The 21,487-nt window shown below is 43.7% G+C and overlaps 1 long non-coding RNA gene across 2 annotated transcripts in view; it reads right to left on the reverse strand.

Moving 5' to 3' along the window:
* The window catches only part of LOC148684667 (uncharacterized), a 49,124-nt gene that overhangs the window by 14,286 nt on the left and 13,351 nt on the right, over positions 1 to 21,487 (reverse strand). Inside the window, exons 3-4 of one of the 2 annotated variants that reach the window (XR_015945937.1) lie at positions 5,766 to 5,915; positions 1,737 to 3,459 (exon numbers count right to left, since the gene is read on the reverse strand). This is a non-coding gene — a long non-coding RNA (uncharacterized LOC148684667). Of the gene's footprint in view, positions 1 to 1,736; positions 3,460 to 5,765; positions 5,916 to 21,487 lie in introns of those variants that run through there. The other variant, XR_015945936.1, reaches the window with a different exon arrangement.

Consider the following 21,487-nt stretch of genomic DNA (forward strand, 5'->3'; position numbering starts at 1 on the left):
TTCCTCAACCTCGGCCCTCCAGATGCTTTGAGACTACAATTCCCATCATACCTGACCACTGGTCCTGCTAGCTAGGGATCATGGGAGCTGTGGGTCAAAAACATCTGGAGGGCCGAGGTTGAGGAAGCCTGGTTTACTTCATGAAATTCAGACACTGGTTGATTATAAGAAACCTCAAAGCAGTCAATGAGCATACATTGGTAAAAATTCTACATACTGGTCATGGATGATTCCCGTTACATCTTCTTGAAGGGTTATTGGTTCCTGATTTTTTTGTGGAGTTCCAGGTTTTGGGTCCTGAGCTTTCACTTCTCGGCTTCCCACCACCCTCTGCTTTTTTGCTCGCCTGCCTCATTTCCCGTACTCTGCCTGCCTCCTCCAGCAGCCCGGGAATGTGGGGCTGTCAAAATGAAGGGGGAAGGGGGGGAAGGGCACCATCTCCATGCCATGAACCTCGTACCAGGGTGGACAGCCCAGAAGTCATGTTCACCACCCCCTCACACACAGACCATAGAGAAAGAGGACTAAGTTTTGTGCATCTCTACTTCTGGATTTAGCTCTGAGGATATATTCAAATTTTCATGTTACAAAACAGAACAATAAAAATACACGCAGGCTGTAATAATCAATGAAATGCACAAAGCTTTATGTATAAAATGCCTGTTATAGGTAGACAATGACTAATGTATTCTTGTTTTTCCACGCAGTGATACCTTTCCGATCAGACAAATGAGTCACCCGAGTGCACTTTTCTGCATAACCTTTGTTTATGTAAGACAAAAAGAGAACCAAGTTTCTATATATAAACCCCATTGAATTACACCTCTAATTTCTCTTCTGTGTTGTGCTAAAACCATCCATCTAATGGGCACCCCTTTCCCTTCCCATCCCAGCAACTTGATTATTTCCATTCTGCCAGCAATGAAAAGTGACAGAATCAAGGTCTTTGTGTAGGATTTGCTTGCCGATATCATCTCCAATGGAGAGAAGACACAGTAGGGGGGGGGTGAGGCTGAGCCAGCTGTGAGATTCTTCCTGTACATTTAGTGTTTAATCTTACAAATAGTTAACCTGCCCTGACAGTCTGTGGGTGGTATTCAACCAAGTTTTATTCAAGGTGGACGCATTGAAATGAATACACCCGACTTAGTCATGTTCATTAATTTCAGTGTGTCTGCTCTAAGTAAATCTGAGCTGAATACTATCCTTTTGAGATGCAGCAGCTTAGAAATGAAAATAAATTGGGGGTTTTAAATGAAAAGTCAATGCAAATTTGGCATCAGGAGGAGGGGGTCCAGGCCCAAGTTCAGACTTCCCGAGAAACTCTGGCTTAGAGACAAATACTGTTCAAAGCTGGCCCTTATACCGGTGGGAAGTCTGGTCATATCCAAAATGGTTATTGTTACTGTCCATAGTTCAGGATAAACTTCCTTCAAAGCCAATGGCTCACCTGGGATAGAGGCATTAAAATGACAAAAGGTGTTGATGACCCCTTCATGAGGAATCTTGGGTCTGGGCAGACACAGGTTTCCGTGGTGATTGTTTGAGGTAACAGGAAAAGAGAGTCTTTAGACAAAGGTGTGCTGGGAAGTAGAAGGATGGAAGGAAGAGAGATCCATCTTGGGCAGGCTGGCTGAAGTCTGGCAGGGAGAGATGCCCTAGATGCCAGTGTTGAATACAAGCCCTCTTTGAAATGACTATGCTCTACGACATGGATTCCTTTCATGTAGACTGAAGTGAATAAACCATATTTCTTAAAGCTACCGCTCGACAGAGAACGAGGAGAGCACCCAACCTCCATACCCTTCAGCATTTCTCCAATAAAAATAGGGGCATCCTATGCCACACCCTCCAACATTTCTGCCATGAAAATAGATATGTCCCCTCCAATGCTTCTCCGATGAAAATAGGGACATCCTACCATAGCCTCCAACATTTCTCTGATGAAAATAGGGGTGAGACATTCAGGGATCAAATCAGAAACCAGGACTGGAGTGGCAACTTCTATAATGCTATCTTACCATCCTCCCATCTGGAGGGAGTCTACACCAGGGGTCCCCAAACTAAGGCCCGGGGGCCAGATGCGGCCCAATTGCCTTCTAAATCCGGCCCGCAGACGGTCCGGGAATCAGCACGCTTTTACATTGGTAGAATGTGTTCTTTTATTTAAAATGCATCTCTGGGTTATTTGTGGGGCATAGGAATTCATTCATATTTTTTTCCAAAATATAGTTCGGCCCCGCACAAGGTCTGAGGACAGTGGACCGGCCCCCTGCTGAAAAGGTTTGCTGACCCCTGGTCTACATTGTGGAAGGCTGGTCCAGATGACTAGCAGGCACTGTGGTAAAAACACAGGCTCCTGTCACTGTCTCTTCACCCTCCAGAAAAGATCTTCATAAATGCTGCAGATCCGTTTTCAAAACTGGGCAATGGAAGAGGCTAGCATTCACCTTCTCAGAATACTGAGCACTTTTAGAACTGAAACTGAGAAGCAAAGGAGTGAAGTGAGGGGACATGTTGAGGGAGAGCTGGGAATATTTTCCCATCCTCTCTGGTGCCTCGCAGCCAAGTATAGCATCAGAACCACCCCCGCCACCTCCACAGTTGTTCTGCCATCAGAGCCAGGCTCCTCACAGCTGAAGTGAACAGTCGACATTGTCAAATCTACTTCTGCCACTCCACATGCTTGGTTAATCGAGCCCCATTATGCTGAATAAAGCTGTGCTGATGTGCCTCTTAATTTTTTTAGCACCAACGCACCTATCGTCTGACACCGTGCAATTAGACCTGCACTTCCAAGAGATCAAGAAAGCAGCTAGGAAAACTGCCAGGGTTTCATATTCAGTCTTACCAACATTTTCCTCCCTTTAAAAAGCTGTTGATGGCCGCATTGTGCATAGGTATTAATTTGTGCGTTTCTTCACAAGAAATCTGGAAATTGCTTGACCTTGTGGTTGGTCACAACAACTTCCTGCTGGCAGATATAAAAAACCCTCCAATCCCCCCCCCCTTCCTTCTTGAGTGTTTAAACTGCAAACTTACACCAAGATGTCCCTTTTCTTTTCTCTTTTCTTTGTAAAAAGAAGGGAGGGAATTAGCCATAGTATGGGCATAAAGGCACAGTGAAGAACCTGTGTCAGGCTGCCATTTTTATTTTTGCACATATAGCAGCAAAAGGGGAAATGAAACATCACCAGCTGATATTAGCATTGCAAATACCCCATTGATCTTGGCTTGCATGCACGAATTAACATGGGCAGTCCATATGTCTAAATAGGTATCTCTGAATGAGATTGATGGTTGTAGGTTGTACCTTCCAATGTAGAAAGGGCTGCGAGGCAGGGATGAGCAAACATGACAACATTGGTTTCTCATTTTTCAAACTTAAGTTGGGTTCTCCGCATTTCCACATTGTTCTCTTTTACCATGTCAGTTCCTCTCCCATCCCAAGCAAGTGCCCTGTGAAAAAATGGGACATCCTATTTTGTTCTTGTGGGATCTCAGTGGTCATTATGGGGGCCACAATCTTGCATGATGTCCAACCCCCCCCCCCACCCCACATGTTTTGGGACACTATGCCTCACCTGTGACCTGGAAAAAGCACTGTTTTCAGGGTGAGAGTGAGGTGCAAGCCACTTTACTTGAATTTCTCTTTAGGAAAATGTTGGTAGAACCTGATTTCCATGACCAATGATGGTGTATCTCAGCTTAGCTCATGTCATCTCTCTCCTGCCCACCCGCCCAATCTGTATAGAAATGGCTATTCCACTTGAAACCTTTCAGTGCAACTGCTAAGGACTTCACGCTACAAAACTTTGCAATTGCTTTATTTGACCAACGGAAATAAAACAAGTCTCTCCGCCTCCACCATGTCTGTAACTTTCCATTTCCCTAATCTATTGTCGCTGTTAAGCCTTACATGAATGTTATTTGTCTCTCGTATTCTTCTTAACAAATCATAATTGGGATGATTATCCTTGCTTTGCGAACAATTAGCCATAGCATTTTGACACCGTAAACGGGGGTGGTGGAGAGGGAAACGGCATTACAAGAGGCAGGCGCGGAACTGCTAAACAATCCCTCTTTGAGTGGAGGGATGAATGGGAGAGAGAACTCAGGTGAAGCGAGAGCTATTTTTAGCAATGTGAACTTCATCTCTGGAGAGGAAGGAAATGAATGCCTGGATGATGGTTGGCTGTGAAATAAAAGCCAATTGTTGGCTTTACTTTAAAAATACTGCTGTTCTGAAGATGTAAAGCATACTGATTTCTATGGCGTCACCCACCCACTTTATTTTCATATTCTTTGAATAACTTGTTTTTCTTGGAGAAGAATGTAACGGTGTTCTGTATTTTAGAATGTATGGGATTGAGCAGGTGTTATGCAGCGTTCATAGAAGACCCTGGCAACAATAGTCCCATGGTCAGCCTGGATAGCTCAGTTGTTAGAGCAGTGGTCCTCAACCTTGGGCCTCCAGATGTTTTGAGACTACAATTCCCATCATCCCTGACCATTGGTCCTACTAGCTAGGGATCATGGGAGGTGTAGGCCAAAAACATCTGGAGGCCCAAGGTTGAGGACCACTGGGTTAGAGCATGGTGCTGATAACGCCAAGGTTGCAGGTTCGATCCCCGTATGGGACAGTCCTGTATTGCAGGGGGTTGAACTAGATGATCCACAGAGTCCCTTCCAACTCTATAATTCCATGATTCTGTGACACATCAGAGTTTCTCCACATATTTCAGGAACAGAGGTTATTATTTAACTGTAGAAGGACTGGGATTCAAACATCACTTCCATGTAAAGGTTCTCAAGCAGTGGGTTGGGAAAGACCTCACCTTGTCAAGTGATGGCTAGTGCCTTCCAGATGTTGTAGAGCAGAACTCCTACCAGCTCTGCCCAATAGTTTATGAACATTGTAGTCCACATCCACCAGAGGGCATGGCATCCATAGAACAGACAATACAGAGCTTGATGAACCAATGACCTGAGGCTCTGTAGGTGTCAGAATTCAGCCCTGTCCATATCATGGACCAGAGGAGCAGAGGAGATGGTGATCCAGGCAGGAGGTTCAGAGCTGCCAGTGAAGTTTTCCCACCTCTTTCTCACCCACTGGGGCAAATAAAGAACCACACTTTCACCTGGCTAGCTGCCCATGAGGCTATTTGGGACGAGGGAGAAGTGCATGGAAATGCTTGGATCAGGGCCTGACCGAGAGACAGAAAGAGGCCAAGCCTCCAGCTCCAATAGCTGTTCAACCCAAAGTTCAGAGATTTCTCTTTAATTGGATTATAATTCAGCCTCATTTGTATTTTAGCTGCTTAGATAAACCTGACCAAGTGTATCCACCCTCCCGATAGCTGTGTCAAAAGCCAGCTGACCTTTAACGTGAGACACCGCACGATCAATGTTCTGTGCTAGAAAAGATGCCCGTTGCATCAAAAGAGGCGCTTTGCCAAACCAACTCCTTCTGCTAGAAGGCCGTACCTTGTGTAACCACCCCGCTCCCCTGCCAAAATGGATTCTTGCTTCCTGTCACCACTTTTGACGTTTTGATTCATCACCTGGGAAGGCTGGAGTACTTGATCTGACACCAATGTCACAGCTTCCCATTTTTACATGAAAGCATCTATTACAGTCCTTTGACGGCTTAACCCAAGACAGAGACACCAATTGACAGGCCATAATAGGTGTGCTAGCCCAAGCAAGGAGGAGAGAAGAAACTCCCCCCCCTCCCCACTCTACCATGTTGACTGGCAAGTCACCTCAAATCAGGTCTTGCACAAATCAGAACAGGAGGTTTGCGATGCTCCAACCATTTCTTCCAAAGAGTTTCTCCCAAGTGAGTAATCCGTCCTCTCCATGATGCTGAAGGCAGCACCCTCACCAGGAAAGAGCTTGATTGATGGGTGGTTCTGGTGGAGAAAACAAAGAGAGCAAGCGTCACTGACAATGCCTACAGGCTTTCTGGAGCATTAATATGGGCATGTCAGGTTGAGAACCAATATATCTTAAGCTCTCCAGCACGCTAAAGAGTGTGCCTTGACATCTCTGCTCACACCTTGCATACCCAAGAGGCTACTTCTTCAGATATTGACCAATGTCATATTTACAGCTGCAGACAAGCATTATTACAAAGAACAAAACAGTGACTTTCCAAGGCGTAGATGTTAAGACTATTTAACAAAGGAGGGAAAACACAATCACCTGATTTGTCCCTTTCATATGTGAGAAAGGATGACTGTGCAATGATGTGCAATGATGTGACTATCTCCCCCATTCCTCTTTTATTTGTTTGCCTATTCTTTTATATTATTGTTTTATTGGTTTTAGGATGTATTTTTGTTTTAATGCTATTGTCTGTTTTTATACTGTACACTGCTTCGAGATTTTTTAAATATTACAAGGTTGGGTTTTTTTTTGGTAAAAAAACAAAACCACACCAGTGAAACAATACATAAATATCTACCTATTTGTCTGCCTTGCTGCCTCTCTGTCTTTCTGTCCATTTCTTTAGTGATCTCAGAGAATCATAGAATCATAGAGTTGGAAGAGACCACGAGGGCCATCCAGTCCAACCCCCTGCCAAGCAGGAAACACCATCAAAGCATTCTTGACATATGCCTGTCAAGCCTCTGCTTAAAGACCTCCAAAGAAGGAGACTCCACCACACTCCTTGGTAGCAAATTCCACTGCCAAACAGCTCTTACTGTCAGGAAGTTCTTCCTAATGTTTAGGTGGAATCTTCTTTCTTGAAGTTTGAATCCATTGCTCCGTGTCCGCTTCTCTGGAGCAGCAGAAAACAATCTTTCTCCCTCCTCTATATGGCATCCTTTTATATATTTGAACATGGCTATCATATCACCCCTTAACCTTCTCTTCTCCAGGCTAAACATACCCAGCTCCCTTAAGCCGTTCTTCATAAGGCATCGTTTCCAGGCCTTTGACCATTTTGGTTGCCCTCTTCTGGACACGTTCCAGCTTGTCAGTATCCTTTTTGAACTGTGCTGCCCAGAAATGGACACAGTATTCCAGGTGAGGTCTGACCAGAGCAGAATGCAGTGGTACGATTACTTCCCTTGATCTAGATGCTATACTATTGCTGCAGTCCAGAATTGCATTGGCTTTTTTAGCCAATCTCAATGTGGTTTACATTATCCCTTACTCTGTAGCCTCAAATTTCTCATCACAAGTGATACAGGCACACAGGTCAAAAGGCTCCGGCTTGCATCCCAGGTGATCTGAACCTCAAGTTAATATGGGACTATGTTTGAAAACCTGCATGTGAGTGAAGCCATGAGACTCCTTCCATGTTCATTATGGCTAGGTTACTGGACCTTCTACTATAGAGTACTAAAGAGAGTCTTAATGAGCTCTTAATCAATTGATCCCATTAAGGAAGCACTGGAGGGCCATTCTGGACTGTTATACCATAATATGCCCAACAAATAGGGTTGCTGTTCCCTCCTGAGACTCCTTTCTCAATCTGGATAGTATTCAGCGAAACTCCGCAAAGCTCTCATACATAGACTTATTGAAGAGAATCAAGTCACATGTAAAAATACCGCTCACATTCCAATAAGTTGTCCTTTATGGAGTTTATGGAGTTATGTAAGAGCGAGTGAGTTCGCTCATCTCCCTGGTATGCAAGAACTAGACTGAAACAAAGGAGGAAGGGAGGTTTCTTTGCACTCTGGGCAGAGCCAATAGAAACTAGAATATTGCTGTGCCTAGATTTCCCAACCTGCCTTAAGGTCTAAAAAGGGGTAAAGGCACTATCTTTTCTTAAAGGGGCAGCATTCTTATTCCTCCTACCTAATACTAATACACAGTTTTGCTATCACTAAATAACTGAGCCTTATAAGGGCAGATTAGTTGCCATATTTCAAAGAGGGGAAATGTGGACATTTTATCCCAGACACTGCTTCCGACTGCGGTATTCTGGATATGTCCGGGAACCCTACTTATGGCTTCCCTACCTACAAAGGAATGGTCAGCCAGAATTACTTGCATTATAGCGGCATCTCAGTTGCAGTTTGTTCTGGGCCCTCCAGCCTCGCTCTGCTCTCAACCAGATCCACCTGCCCAACTTTCATCCAATAAAATATGTAATTCCATTTTACAACTCTATGGTGCAACCACACTTGTAATTCTCTGCACCTTTCTGGTTGCCTCGCCTCAAAAAAAGGATATTGCAGAGCTGGAAAAGATTCAGAAGAGGGCAGCCAAAGTGATCAAGGGTCTGGAGAAACTCCCCTGTGCAGAAGGTTGGACTCGTCAGAGAAAATGCAAAACGGAGGTGACATGATTGAGGTGTGGAGAATTATGCCTGGTGCAAAGTGATGCATAATACTACAACATAGGGTCCTCCAATGAAGCTGAATGTTGGAAGATTCAGGAACGAATCAGGAACCCACTGCATATAATTTATTATTTCTACCCCACCCACCTGACTGTTTTCCCCAGCCACTCTGAGCGGCTTTCGACAGAACATTAAAAACAGAATAAAACTTCAAACATTAAAAACTTCCCTAAACAGGGTTGCCTTCAGATGTCTTCTAAAAGTCCAATAGTTGTTTATTTCCTTGACATCTGATGGAAGAGCATTCCACAGCATGGAAAAGGCGAATGAAACCAAAATTTGAAAAAATATATATAATTATAGCAGTGCTTTATTACGGTAGTTATTACAATTATTTGCTTGATTTTTTTTTAAAAAAAATTATTCTAGTTACATGTCTTCTACTAATATCATTTTTCTTGGGTTTGAAGAAAACTTGTTCAAAACTTTCGTTACAATCCAGTCCTAGTTTTCCTTGAAGAATTTCCAATGGACACTCATCAAACACAACCCAGTCAGTCTGTCCTCTCCCATTGTACTTCTGAGCCAGGTCTTTATCCTTTAAAATCTAATTTTCTACAGAAATTACTTAACTTACCCTTTTGGAACCAGTTTCTTATATCCATTTAGGCAGCCTTGATGTCTTCTAATTGTAAATAAGAAGGTAAACTAAAAGCGGGCAGCTCAGTTTAGTGGCGGGCGGCTCAGTTTAGTGACGTGGAACTCACTAGACCCCTCTAGAAGATTCCCTCTTCTCTCTGCTAGAGCCCGCTAGAGACCTCTCCCTCCCTTGAATCCCAATGGCTGGCTGACATAGATTCCTCTACCAGTCGCTAGGTGGCACTAGATACTTCTCGGTTTTTACACCATTTCAGTATGGTAAACAACTGATTATTTGCCATCGCCCTACCTAATTTTGTTTCGTTTCATCACTTTATAACCTTTTTTTTTGCTTCGGGGGGGCAGCTGCCCCCTGCCCCTCGCTGGGTACGCCCATGGTGGGTGCCACTACCGAGAAGGCCCTATGGAATTTCCTCTCATGGGAGGCAGTGAAGGCCACCAACTTGGATGGCTTTTAAGGAGGATTAGACAAAGTTATCGAGGAGAAGGAGATCAGGGGCTCCTGGACATGATGTCTGAATCTAACTGATGCGCTGAGGGAAAAAAGCAAAACTTAAACACGTTGCAGAGTTCTCAAAAAATAGACCAAAGGCAATTGTACTTCATCCAGCAGAGCTTTACTGCTACTGAAGGCAAATGAGCATAATGGTCACAAATCCCATACATCCAGGATTGGCACAGTCCATAAAAATCCAGTTGCAGCACTTACAATCAAACTTACAATGACTTATAATAAGACTCAAACTTACACCAGAACAAAGAGACAGAAAGAGAAAGTAAGTAAAATCCAGGCTCCATCTGGCCTTACTATTATAGTCAGCATGACCTTGACAGAAAGATGACAAAACCAGTTTAAACAGCTGAACTCAACTTCTCAGAAGGAATAACCCAAACACCAGAAACCTTCTGCTTGTTTCTTTCGCATAGAAAGATTCCTCTATCTCTCTTTTAAATCAGAACCAGTGAAGGCGGTGAAGGTCCTGTGTGAGTGCCTGGAGGCAGTTGGAGGATGGATGGCGGCAAACAGATTGAGATTGAATCCTGACAAGACAGAAGTACTGTTTTTGGGGGACAGGGGGTGGGCGGGGGTGGGGGACTCCCTGGTCCTGAATGGGATAACTGTGCCCCTGAAGGACCAGGTGCACAGCCTGGGAGTCATTTTGGGCTCAAAGCTGTCCATGGAGGCACAGGTCAATTCTGTGTCCAGGGTGGCTGTCTACCAGCTCCCTCTGGTACGCAGGCTGAGACCCTACCTGCCCGCAGACTGTCTCACCAGAGTAGTGCATGCTCTAGTTATCTCCCGCTTGGACTACTGCAATGCGCTCTATGTGGGGCTACCTTTGAAGGTGACCCGGAAACTGCAATTAATCCAGAATGCGGCAGCTAGACTGGTGACTGGGAGCGGCCGCCAAGACCACATAACACTGGTCCTAAGAGATCTACATTGGCTCCCAGTACGTTTCCGAGCACAATTCAAAGTGTTGGTGCTGACCTTTAAAGCCCTAAATGGCCTCGGTCCTATATACCTGAAGGAGCGTCTCCACCCGCGTTTCTCAGCTTCTCTGAGATCCAGCACCGAGGGCCTTCTCGGAGGTCAAGGAGATAAACAACTACCTGACATTTAGAAAACACCTAAAGGCAGCCCTGTTTAGGGAAGTTTTTAATCTGTGATATTTTAATGTATTTTGGTATTTGTTGGAAGCCGCCCAGAGTGGCCAGGGAAACCCAGCCAGATGGGCGGGGTATGTATAAATAAATAAATAAATAAATAATCCTTCCAGAACCATCTTGAGTCAAACAGAACAGGAAAGTTCTCTGCACATCAGATCAATACTGTCTGTGTGGGAATGTTAAAGATAGTAGGAAAGAATATATTGGATAATTATTATCCTTCCTTCACTCGCATTAGTGAGTGATATAGCAGAGCAAATTCCCCTCAATATAGTTGGAAGCTAGTTCACAAATTCGTTTGAATCTCTTACGGTAGTTAAGATTATTTCCTGATGTCCCCTTCAATCCCTCCATAAAGAATAAAGACACGAGAGTCTTTATGAGTAAAGTAACAAAAAGTTTACACACATTTCAGTTCACAATTTGATCCCTGAAAGGCAGGCTTTACTTGGTAGTTACATAATAAACTGAGTTTATCTCATATCTCATAGGGAAACTGAACTCGTGTGCTGCTGGCCGAGAGCCGGCAGACAGCAAAATTACATTAAGACAACAAATTACATTAAGACAACAAAATGGCTGCAGGAGAGCAGCATGGCAGCAAAAGATAGAACAAGAGAAGACAAGTCAAAATGGCAAGACAGGAACAGGACAAGAGACTGATCAGGACTGAGAAAATGGCTGCATGACTCGGCTCCTTTGAGCCACACCCATCTCCCAGGTCACATACGGGGGGGGGGGGCGGATGTTGCATTTGACTGTACCAATGGATTACATCCCACGTTCTGTACTAAGAAATGCAAACTTACACCAACTCCACTAAACTTACACTAGCACTTGCTGATAATCACAAGTCAGGGGAGAGTGGTCCTGCTGGTCAACTTCTCATTGGCCACTAGGAGAACAGGATGCTGGACTCGAGGCGCCTGACCCACCATGGCTCTTCTTTTGTTTTTACAAAAGCAGTCCAGAGGCCAGCACTGCTTGTCAGCTGCCTCCTCTCCCCTCCCAGTCTCAATGAACTTCAAACAGGAGAGACGAACCAAAAAACTAAAAAAGAATGGAGGTTATTTTACGAATATTTAGAATCTAATTAAATAATTAAGCCAACCAGCAGAGCGTACCTGAGCCCAAAATAGAACATCTGAGGAATAAGATGTAAATGTAAATTAAGATTCGCGCCATGAAATAGAATGTAATATATGAGGTACAGAGAAGTAACGGGAAGTCAAACTTTAATTTTTCCTCTTTTTTTTTCTCCTCTCTTTTCCTTTTTCTTCCCCCCTTTTTCTTCTTGATTTCTTCTTTCTGTTCATCGTTACCGTTTTCTCCTTTCCCCCGCCTCTTCTGAGTTTATCAGACGAGGCATACACCTTTACTGGTTTACTGGTTCGTATTTCTTTATTGTGACTATGTATCTTCTCTTTTTGTTAGATTTGTACAAGACAGAATTTTTTGTTTTTTCTCTCTGTAATATTGTTGCAATATTGTTGTATAGTGTGATTTTAAATGGAAAACAATAAAATACTTTTTACTTCTTTAAAAAAAAAAAAAGAACTTCAAACACCCATTCCTCTGAAAACCCAAATTCGTTCTTAAATAGAAGTGTCTCAAGTATAGCTCACTGTGTATTGCAATGCACCGGCCATTAAAATCTCCTTGTAATTCCCCCTCCCCCTTTGGCATATTGGCTAAAACATTTGTCAGGCTGACAGATATGGATATAATATATAGATTTCCAAGGAAACAAACAAGGAACATGCATAAATATAGATCTCCACAGTAGGAGAGCAGCACACGTGCCAATGGAAGGGTACGTTTTGATATACTCCTGCAAGGTTTTGATGTCTTCTTTTGCCGCACTGATTTGACAAAGGTTTTTAGCTTTTATAACTAATGTTTCTCATTGACTGTGAAAACTAACGGCAGCTGGGGAGAAGCTCGGAAAATGATAAACAGCATCTGTTTCGCCAAGCGGATGGATGGCTTCAAAGTTGGAGGTAGCATGGAAGAATGCTTCAGAAACACAGCTACAAATAACAAAGGCAAAATGAGATTAGAAAGGAGCGGTCATCAAAAAGCTGTTTCACATAAGCACAGAACTCTAGAGGAAGGAAAGATCCAGGCTGAGCTGAGATAAGATTGAGGTGAGAGCTCAAATGACACATTTGCACAAATTCATAATCTGCAAAAAATAAATAAAAATCATTTGTCCAGTTTGACTTTTTTTTGCATCGAAAACAGTCCAGATTTTGATTCTGAAATACACTTTTAAGGGAGTCTCTTAAAACAATAACATACACTTAAATTTTTGCCAAGGCAGTTTACCAGGTTGCAAAATCCAAGTCCTTTTTAAACAAAAACAAAGAACCCTGATTTCATAATCAAAATTTTTGTTCTGTTGGATATATTTGAGAATCACCTCTATTTGCTAAAGAAGCAATTGCCTCATACATTAGCACTTGCTCTGCATTCGGGGATTAAGCACTTTCCAAATAGTTAAGCACAATCCAAATCTATCCTCTAATTTATTGACAAACACGGTGGTTTGCTGTATCCCCACACACCTCAAACCAGCTTCAATCCATCTAGAAAACCGGATCCTTTGTAAGTGGTAATGTGAACATAGACTAACAGCCGCCATGCAGAGACGACAGCTTCATGAACACGAGCTCAGAGGGTACAGGGACGGGGGAATCAAGAATATCATGAATGCTGGGTGAAGACATCCCTGTCCCCTCTGTGACGAGCAAAGGCGGCTTGAAACACTGCCAGGGTGTGGGTGTGGGATGACCATGCTGCTTTTTAAGCCAGTGATATGAACATGTGGTTGTTGTTTAGTTGTTTACTCGTGTCCGACTCTTCGTGACCCCATGGACCAGGGCACGCCGGGCACTCCTGTCTTCCACTGCGTCAGGGGTTTTTGCGGCTACTCTTGAGTAACGACGCTCCACGCCTGCTTGTCTTAAGGTGTTTATTATGGTGCATTCTATTTACAGGACAAAGTCTATGGAAAGCATGTCTGCATAGTCTGAGTCAGAATGTCGCAATAGCTTCTTTCTGTTTCGCGCCTAACATAACAGCTTGGGAATGCCAAAGCGCCTCCCCCTTGTCCTATGGGGTACCGTTCGCCGCAATTCAGGCATCGGGGGGAAAGGGCCGTCCTTCTGAATGCTTTGCCTGCATTTCCTGCCCCTCTGCCTCCCTCTCTACTCGGAGTGGAGGCTCTTTGACGCTGCTGGAGCCTTGTCCCTCACTCTCTGCTTCCTGCCTCCTGTAATCTGATCCACTGCTGGACTTACTGCTCTGAGAGGAACTCGATCTGATGATTGGAGGCTGTTCCCTATAAGCCTTCCCCCTTACACACTGCCTCCCGCAGTTTGGTCAGACTCATGTTGGTAGCTTCGAGAACACTGTCTAACCATCTCATCTTCTGTCGTCCCCTTCTCTTTGCGCCCTCAATCTTTCCCAATATCAGGGTCTCTTCCAGGGAGTCTTCTCTTCTCATGAGGTGGCCAAAGTATACCCTAAGATAACTTACTACTTTCTCCTAAGCGTTTCCCTTTGATGAATGGAAACTCTTTGAATGACTTGGATGAAGGAATTGAAGGGAAGGTCATCAAATTTGCAGATGACACCAAACTGGGGGTGGGTTGGTTAATCCCACAAAAGACAAAATCAGAATTCAAAATGACATTAACAGATTGGAGAACTGGGCCCAAGCTAACAAAATGAATTTCAATAGCTTCTTTGGGTTCCCTTGACCCAAGTAGTTAAGGGATTTGCAAATTAATTTTAATTAGGGCATCGCTGGACTTGAAAAGGAAGGTGACCAGATAGCAAAGGGTCCAGAAACCAAGTCCTATGAAGAATGGTTGAAATGTTAGCACGGAAGAACATTAGGAGGAGACATGATTACTGTCTTCTATCTGAAGTGTTGTCGTGCTGAAGATGTTCTGGATCTGCTTTTTGTGGGTCCAGGTGGCAGATCCAGAACCAATGGAAGCAGATCTTGGCCTGAACATCAGGAGAAAAGTCCTATAGGGTACAAGCTGTTAAAGAGTAAAATGGGATGCCTTGGGAGGCAGCGAGTGTTCCTTCACTTGAAGCAGCAATGTGTAGCTGTGATGTGTAGCTGTGTTAAATAACGGGCTGGATCAGATCCCTTTTCAGCTCCTAAGTTCTAGGATTCCATTTTTCTTTTGCATATAAATTTATAAAGGTTTTATTACATTTCAGGTAGTGATATTGAGAAAAGGCCCCTTTGAAATGGAGGGTCATCTACAGAGGAAGTGTTGTTGCTAGGCGACCATCACCACAAAGTGTTAAGGTAACATGGATTCTGCTTCTAAATACAGAAATGCTAATTAGTGAGCATGCTTAGCTGATAATGAACAAAGTTCTGCAAGGTCTATCAAAGCTTAGAGGTAAGTGTTAGCTTTCCTTTCTCTCCAATTTTTTTTAATGCATACCGAATATGTTTTTTTTTTTTAAAAAAAATGTATTTAAGGAAAAGCCCACCCAATTTTGTCTTAAGAAATAAAAGATAAGTTAAGTTACATAGGTTAATTGCTAGGTGATTAATCTCTCTTGATGCTTTAAAAAAAAAAAAGGATGAAAAGATAGAGATGTGCAACCTCCTTCCAGATGAAAAAGGGCCTTGAGAAGCAAAAGACCTCAAAGATTTTAGGCAGAATGAAGTGGCAGATACTGTGGTTGCCAGGTCAGCAGCATCCCAGACCCTGAGGCTTCAGGATCAAACCTGGGTCTTAGGGATGGCCTCTGGCGATGACATCAGGAGATGGGGGTCAAATGAGAACCTTTGCTTAAGAACCTTCAAGAAAGGAGATTCCACCACTCCTTGTGGGAGTCTATTCCACTGTCAAACAGCAGAATCTCCTTTTTTTTGTTACTCGAAGCCATTGGTCTGTGTCCTACCTCCAGAGCACGATAAAACAAGCTTGCTCCATCTTCCATATAGCAGCTCTTGAGATTCTTGAAGATGGCTATCATATCTCCTCTCAATCTCCTCTTTTTCAGACTAAACATACCCAGGTCCCCCAACTGTTCCTCGCAAGGCTCGGTTTCAAGACCCTTCATCATCTTGGTTGCCCTCCACTGCAAACCTTCCAGCTTGTCAATAGAATAGAATAGAATAGAATAGAATAGAATAGAATAGAATAGAATAGAATAGAATAGAATAGAATAGAATAGAATAGAATAGAATAGAATAATTTATTGGCCAAGTATCAACCATTGTTGTTGTTGTTTAGTCGTTTAGTCGTGTCTGAATCTTCGTGACCCCACGGACCAGAGTACGCCAGGCACTCCTGTCTTCCACTGCCTCCCGCAGTTTGGTCAGACTTCGAGAACACTGTCCAACCATCTCATCCTCTGTCATCCCCTTCTCCTTGTGCCCTCCATCTTTCCCAACATCAGGGTCTTTTCCAGGGAGTCTTCTCTTCTCATGAGGTGGCCAAAGTATTGGAGCCTCAGCTTCAGGATCTGTCCTTCCAGTGAGCACTCGGGGGTGATTTCCTTCAGAATGGATAGGTTTGATCTTCTTGCAGTCCATGGGACTCTCAATCAAGAGTCTCCTCCAGCACCATAATTCAAAAGCATCAATTCTTCGGCGATCAGCCTTCTTTATGGTCCAGCTCTCACTTCCACACATCACTACTGGGAAAACCAGTATCAACCATACTTGGAATTTTGCTTCAACTACATTGCAATGTAAAGAAAAAATGTACCTCATACTACCACTATTCCTCTCACAATACAACAGCACAGCAAAAAGAGCCCATAACACCAACTGGCCTCCCTTCCACCCACAACTACAGATTCAACAATTTGATGGCACAAGGAAAAAAGCTATTCCTGTGCCTAGATGTTTTTGTATATAGAGTCCTGTACCGACATTCTTCTTAAATTATCTTCTTAAATTATGCATGTCAAGATCTACACTTCTCCACATTTTGTGACCAGTTCCTGGACCAAAATAGGTCTCTCTGTGGTGTGTGTGTGTGTGTGTGTGTGTGTGTGTGTGTGTGTGCATGTGTATGTATTAGGGCAGGGGTGGCCAACTCCCAAGAGACTGCGATCTACTCACAGAGTTAAAAACTGGCAGTGATCTATCCCATTTGGGGGGGTTCAGCTCAAAGTTGTTGAGCTTTTTTTAGGAAGGAGGAAGGCCCATTTTGGGTCAAAGTTGTTGAGTTTTTCCGGGGAGGAGGTAAAATGTTGAACTTTTTTTAGGGGAGCCACCACAGTTGTTCAGCTTCCTTGGAGGGAGCCAACGATCTACCCGTGATCTACCGCAGACGTCTAGTGATCTACCGGTAGATCACGATCTACCTGTTGGACATGCCTGTATTAGAGGAAGCTGTGCAAGAAATGTGTGTTAATGAATTTGACAGACAAAAAACACACTATACTAGGGGAATTTCCTTGCAAAAGTGAGCAATTCATACTAAAATACTGACAGATTATTATGAGGACCGATGTGTGAACTGCAATTTAAGACTAGGGGGGGGAAACAAAATTGAGTGAAACTGAGATTGACCAGTTTGTTACCATTTTATGACAGTTGCTCGTTTTGCTTGTTCTAATGGCTTGACGCGGCAGATTGGAGGAAGGCTGGGGAAATTAAAAACAACTAATAAATAGCCTACTGTGGCTTTTTTCTGTTATACAGTGTTACAGAAATGAATGCTGAGGAAGATTGTGGAACAACCTGCTTATGGGGCGAACATGATCCCTATTAATGAGAAGTTGATTTATGCAGCAAAGCAGGGTGCCCAATGCTTGGCACTGAACACTAATTTAATTTCGGATTGAAACGTTTCATTCTCTTTCTTTTTCTGTTTAAATCTGTAGCTGTCACAAATGGCTCTGAAGGCTGGACAATTAGGAAAGAAAGATGTTAACTACAAAAAAAAAAAGCATCAACTGGTTGCGGGAGACACAGAGAGTATCAAGACTTCAATTCTTGACAAATCTCACCATTAGATAAAGGTTAAGCCAACAAGAAAACCTGGTTTCGGAGACAGCAAAACACAATGTTCTGTAATGTGCACTCGTGAGAAGAATATAGAACCACAAAATCACTGCACCGGACACTCTATTTAGTTGCATGTAAATATATATATTAGTTTGGCTTCCAAAGAAATGGAATGGCAATATCAAAAGATGGCTATTTAAACCGCGCTAGCAAAGAAATCTCTGGGGTAAGCAGCGAGTAAAAGAGCCTCCCCTTTCACCAGTATATTTCTTTTAAATAAAAAAAATTCACCGTCTGTGAATTTGGGCTCTGAGAAGAAATAACATAGGGAACAAGAAATAACATATTAGGGCAAAATGCTTTGCAAAAATGTGGGTATTAGGCAGTGATGCATAGAATAATATGTGCATTAGTAGAAATTGGCACTGAAATGGTTTTTTTTTTTAAAGTACTGTAGTAAACTATTGTGGAGAGGTGAATTTCAGACTGGAAAAATGAGAAACAGAGATAAATTGTCAGATTTGCTCATGTCTAGGATGAGAATCACGTATGACACCTTGACTATCACAGAGGAAATGTGAGCTATGAGTGCCATAAATAAATAATAAATTAACACTAGAAATAAACACAGCAAACAAACAAACAAACCCGCATGGTCTAGCAGTTAGGATTCCTAGTTTTCACCCAGGCAGCCCAGGTTCGACTTCTGGTAAGGGTAAGAGGCACGGGGGCACAGCGGTGGCCCCATGCGCCCGTGGCCATGCGCCTTTCCCCCCCAGCTCGGGCTGGCAGCAGCTCAAGCTCCCCTCATTTTTGCTCTTCAAGATATGGCAACCCTATCACAAGCTGTGACTCAGTTTTTGCCTCTGATGGGCATGGTTAGAATAAACAGTGTATTTTAAGCCACATTCCTGTAAATAGAGATGAGAGGAGTCTGGGGATTTTATCCCCGGCCAATAATTCCACATTATTGTTCCACAGGAACAATCTAATTATTCTTTGAACAAATGTATTATTCTCGCCTCCTCCACTAATATATATATACAGGTGTGTGTGTGTGTGTGTGTGTGTGTGTGTGTGTGTGTGTGTGTGTATTCTCAGATATTTCTTTTTATTCCTCCCTGCAAGGAAAGTTTAATGAGGCATATTTGCTTGTTTCCATGGTATTTCAAAGGAGGATTATTTGATGAACGGAAAGGTGTAGCATTAAAGCGCGGACCCGTTTTTAGTAAGAGACTGGCACCATTGTCTCTAGATTAATGGGGAGAGATATAGTCAACTGCTTCTAAAGCATTTCTGAACCATGGATTTCAGATTCCGAGCCTACGATTTCATGGCAGTATGGGAAGCAAGTGCAAGCTGTGCCAGTCCCCTCTGCCCGGGAGAGGACAAATCTGCACTGGAGCTAGGATGAGCTGGAATGAGGGCCGGCCCTACGATGAGGCAGAATGAGGTAGCTGCCTTGGGCAGCAAATGCTGAGGTACAGGGAAAGGGCAGAGCTGTGAGTGCTATGTGTCCGGCTGCATACCCCCTACACTAGCCTGCTGCCCTCAAGAGCAGTAGAAGACATAGTCCTTTCACCAGTATTTGAGTAAAATTCAACTACCAGTCCACCTGGCTTCTGTATATGCCTCGGGCGGCGAGGCCATCTTGTCCTTTGCCACAGGCGGCAAAATGTCTTGTGCTGGCCCAGCTTGGAACTCCTATTGCAACAAATGCCCAGCTGAGACTAGTTTGGTATCTGCGGTCAGCTGGGTCTGCATAAGGACCCCAGAGGCTCAGAAGGAACCCTTGTTGGCTTCAGTCAGTCATTCCGCAGCTCCCTGCCCTCTCTGCTGAGACCCTGGATAGCTTAATTAGTGATGGGTGCTTTTGAAAGGAAGCTCTGCTCCCATCCTTGGTGGATTATATCTATGAAATGCCAGGATATTACATTTAGGGGGTAAAATGAGATGCCAAGCAGTCGTTAATTTGGGTCACCCATTCAAAAGCGAGCATGCCAGCCACCATGGGTGGCTGCTCTAGGGGGCCATTGTGGAGTAGGGCGCAAAGCGATGTCACGATGTGGTGTTGGGGTCCCTAAGTCAGAAGATGGCGCCTCTGCCACCCACCCACCCACCACTAAAATAACATCAGGGTGGCTAGCAGGGAGAAGTGCAGGGAGAGATAATGCTTCTGCCCCTGTGGTGAGAACTTACAAGGACAGGGATGAATCACACTGAAACTGATTTGACTTTGAAACAAATGGCGCGATTTCTCATTTTTGGTGGGCAGAGCTCAGGCTCCCCTCACCCCAAAACCAATCCAAGCTGGAAATTGCAAGGGCTTCCCCGCCTCTGGCTTGGTCTAAATAGAACCTGCAATACTCATTGCCTTTCATTGCCTACAGACAGCCACCCAATCTTAAACAACTCCTCACCCACAATAATACAACCACCAAACTTAACATGGACACTGGTACCAGAGCCTGCAATAAACCCAGATGCCAACTTTGCTGCCACAAACACCCAGACAACATCATTACTGGCCCCAACAACATCCAACATACCATCTCTGGACTATTTAATTGCTCATCTTCTAACATTGTGTATGCCATCAAATGCCAACAGTGCCCTTCAGCTCTCTATATTGGACAAACAGGCCAAACCCTACACCAAAGGATAAATGGACATAAATCTGACATCAGGAACCACAAGACAGAGAAACCAGTAGGAGAACACTTCAATCTCCCAGGACATTCTATACAAGATCTCAAAGCAGCTGTTTTATTACAGAGAAATTTCAGGAACAGACTGGAAAGAGAAGTTGCTGAATTGGAACTCATTACCAAGCTTAAAACCATGGAGCCACCTGGGATGAACAAAGACATAGGATTCTTATCTCATTATGCATGATCAAGCTTTCTTTAGCGCCTCAGCCCTTGCTTTTTCCCTGCAGGACCAATTGCAGTCATCAGCAGTCGTTAACAGCCATCTACAGGTTTACCACTCCTACCAGCCCATCACCCATTCCCACCCCCTCACCACCACCCTCTGTATATACATAAGGGACTGACTCTTCTGTTTCAAGTGTATCTGAAGAAGTGTGCATGCACACGAAAGCTCATACCAAAATAAAAACTTAGTTGGTCTTTAAGGTGCTACTGAAGGAATTTTTTAAATTTTGCTTCGACTCAGACCAACACAGCTACCTACCTGTAATCAGAAATGCAAGTGATTTGTGAAGCTGCTCAGGCCCGTGTTCGTTAGTCACACCGTGCGTTTGTTAGTCACAGCATGAAATTCCCACAAAGGCCTCACCGCCTTTAATTTTGAAACACGTATTTAAAAGAATTGGGGTGGGTGGGGGACAATATACAATTCAAGGAGAAGCCTGGTCAACGAAAGTGTTAAAATATTGCTCTGCTCCAGCATCTTGGAAACTGCACAGGCTGCGCTTTGCTCCAAGAACCATTGTCATCCCTGAGACAACCTGTAGTTTTAAATGACTAGCCTGTCAGCTCGACGGCTTGCAGCAGTTGCTTTTTCTGCTTTATTGAATAGTAACAATAACATGGCAAACAGCATGTTATTTGCAACTCTCTTTCTGTCTCCTGCTCTCTCTTTCTCCTTCCTCCCCCCCAAAAAATCTTGTAGCTACTTATCTTGCAGCTTATATTTAGTTCCACAATTAACTTTTCATACAGAGTTTTAATTGTGTCAGTGGGCTCTGAACGACCGCCTCGCGGACCTGCCTCAACTCTTCCGCATGACCGGGAAAAGGCATTTATTAATGGCTCGTGGGGTGCTTTTCTCCAGCTACAGTTTCTCAGAGCTTGACGGAAATGCCTAGAATCCAGCTTCTGATTTCCCAC

This window comes from Zootoca vivipara, chromosome 9, assembly GCF_965207765.1.
Source record: "Zootoca vivipara chromosome 9, rZooViv2.hap1.1, whole genome shotgun sequence".
Classification (NCBI taxonomy): Eukaryota; Metazoa; Chordata; class Lepidosauria; order Squamata; family Lacertidae; genus Zootoca; species Zootoca vivipara.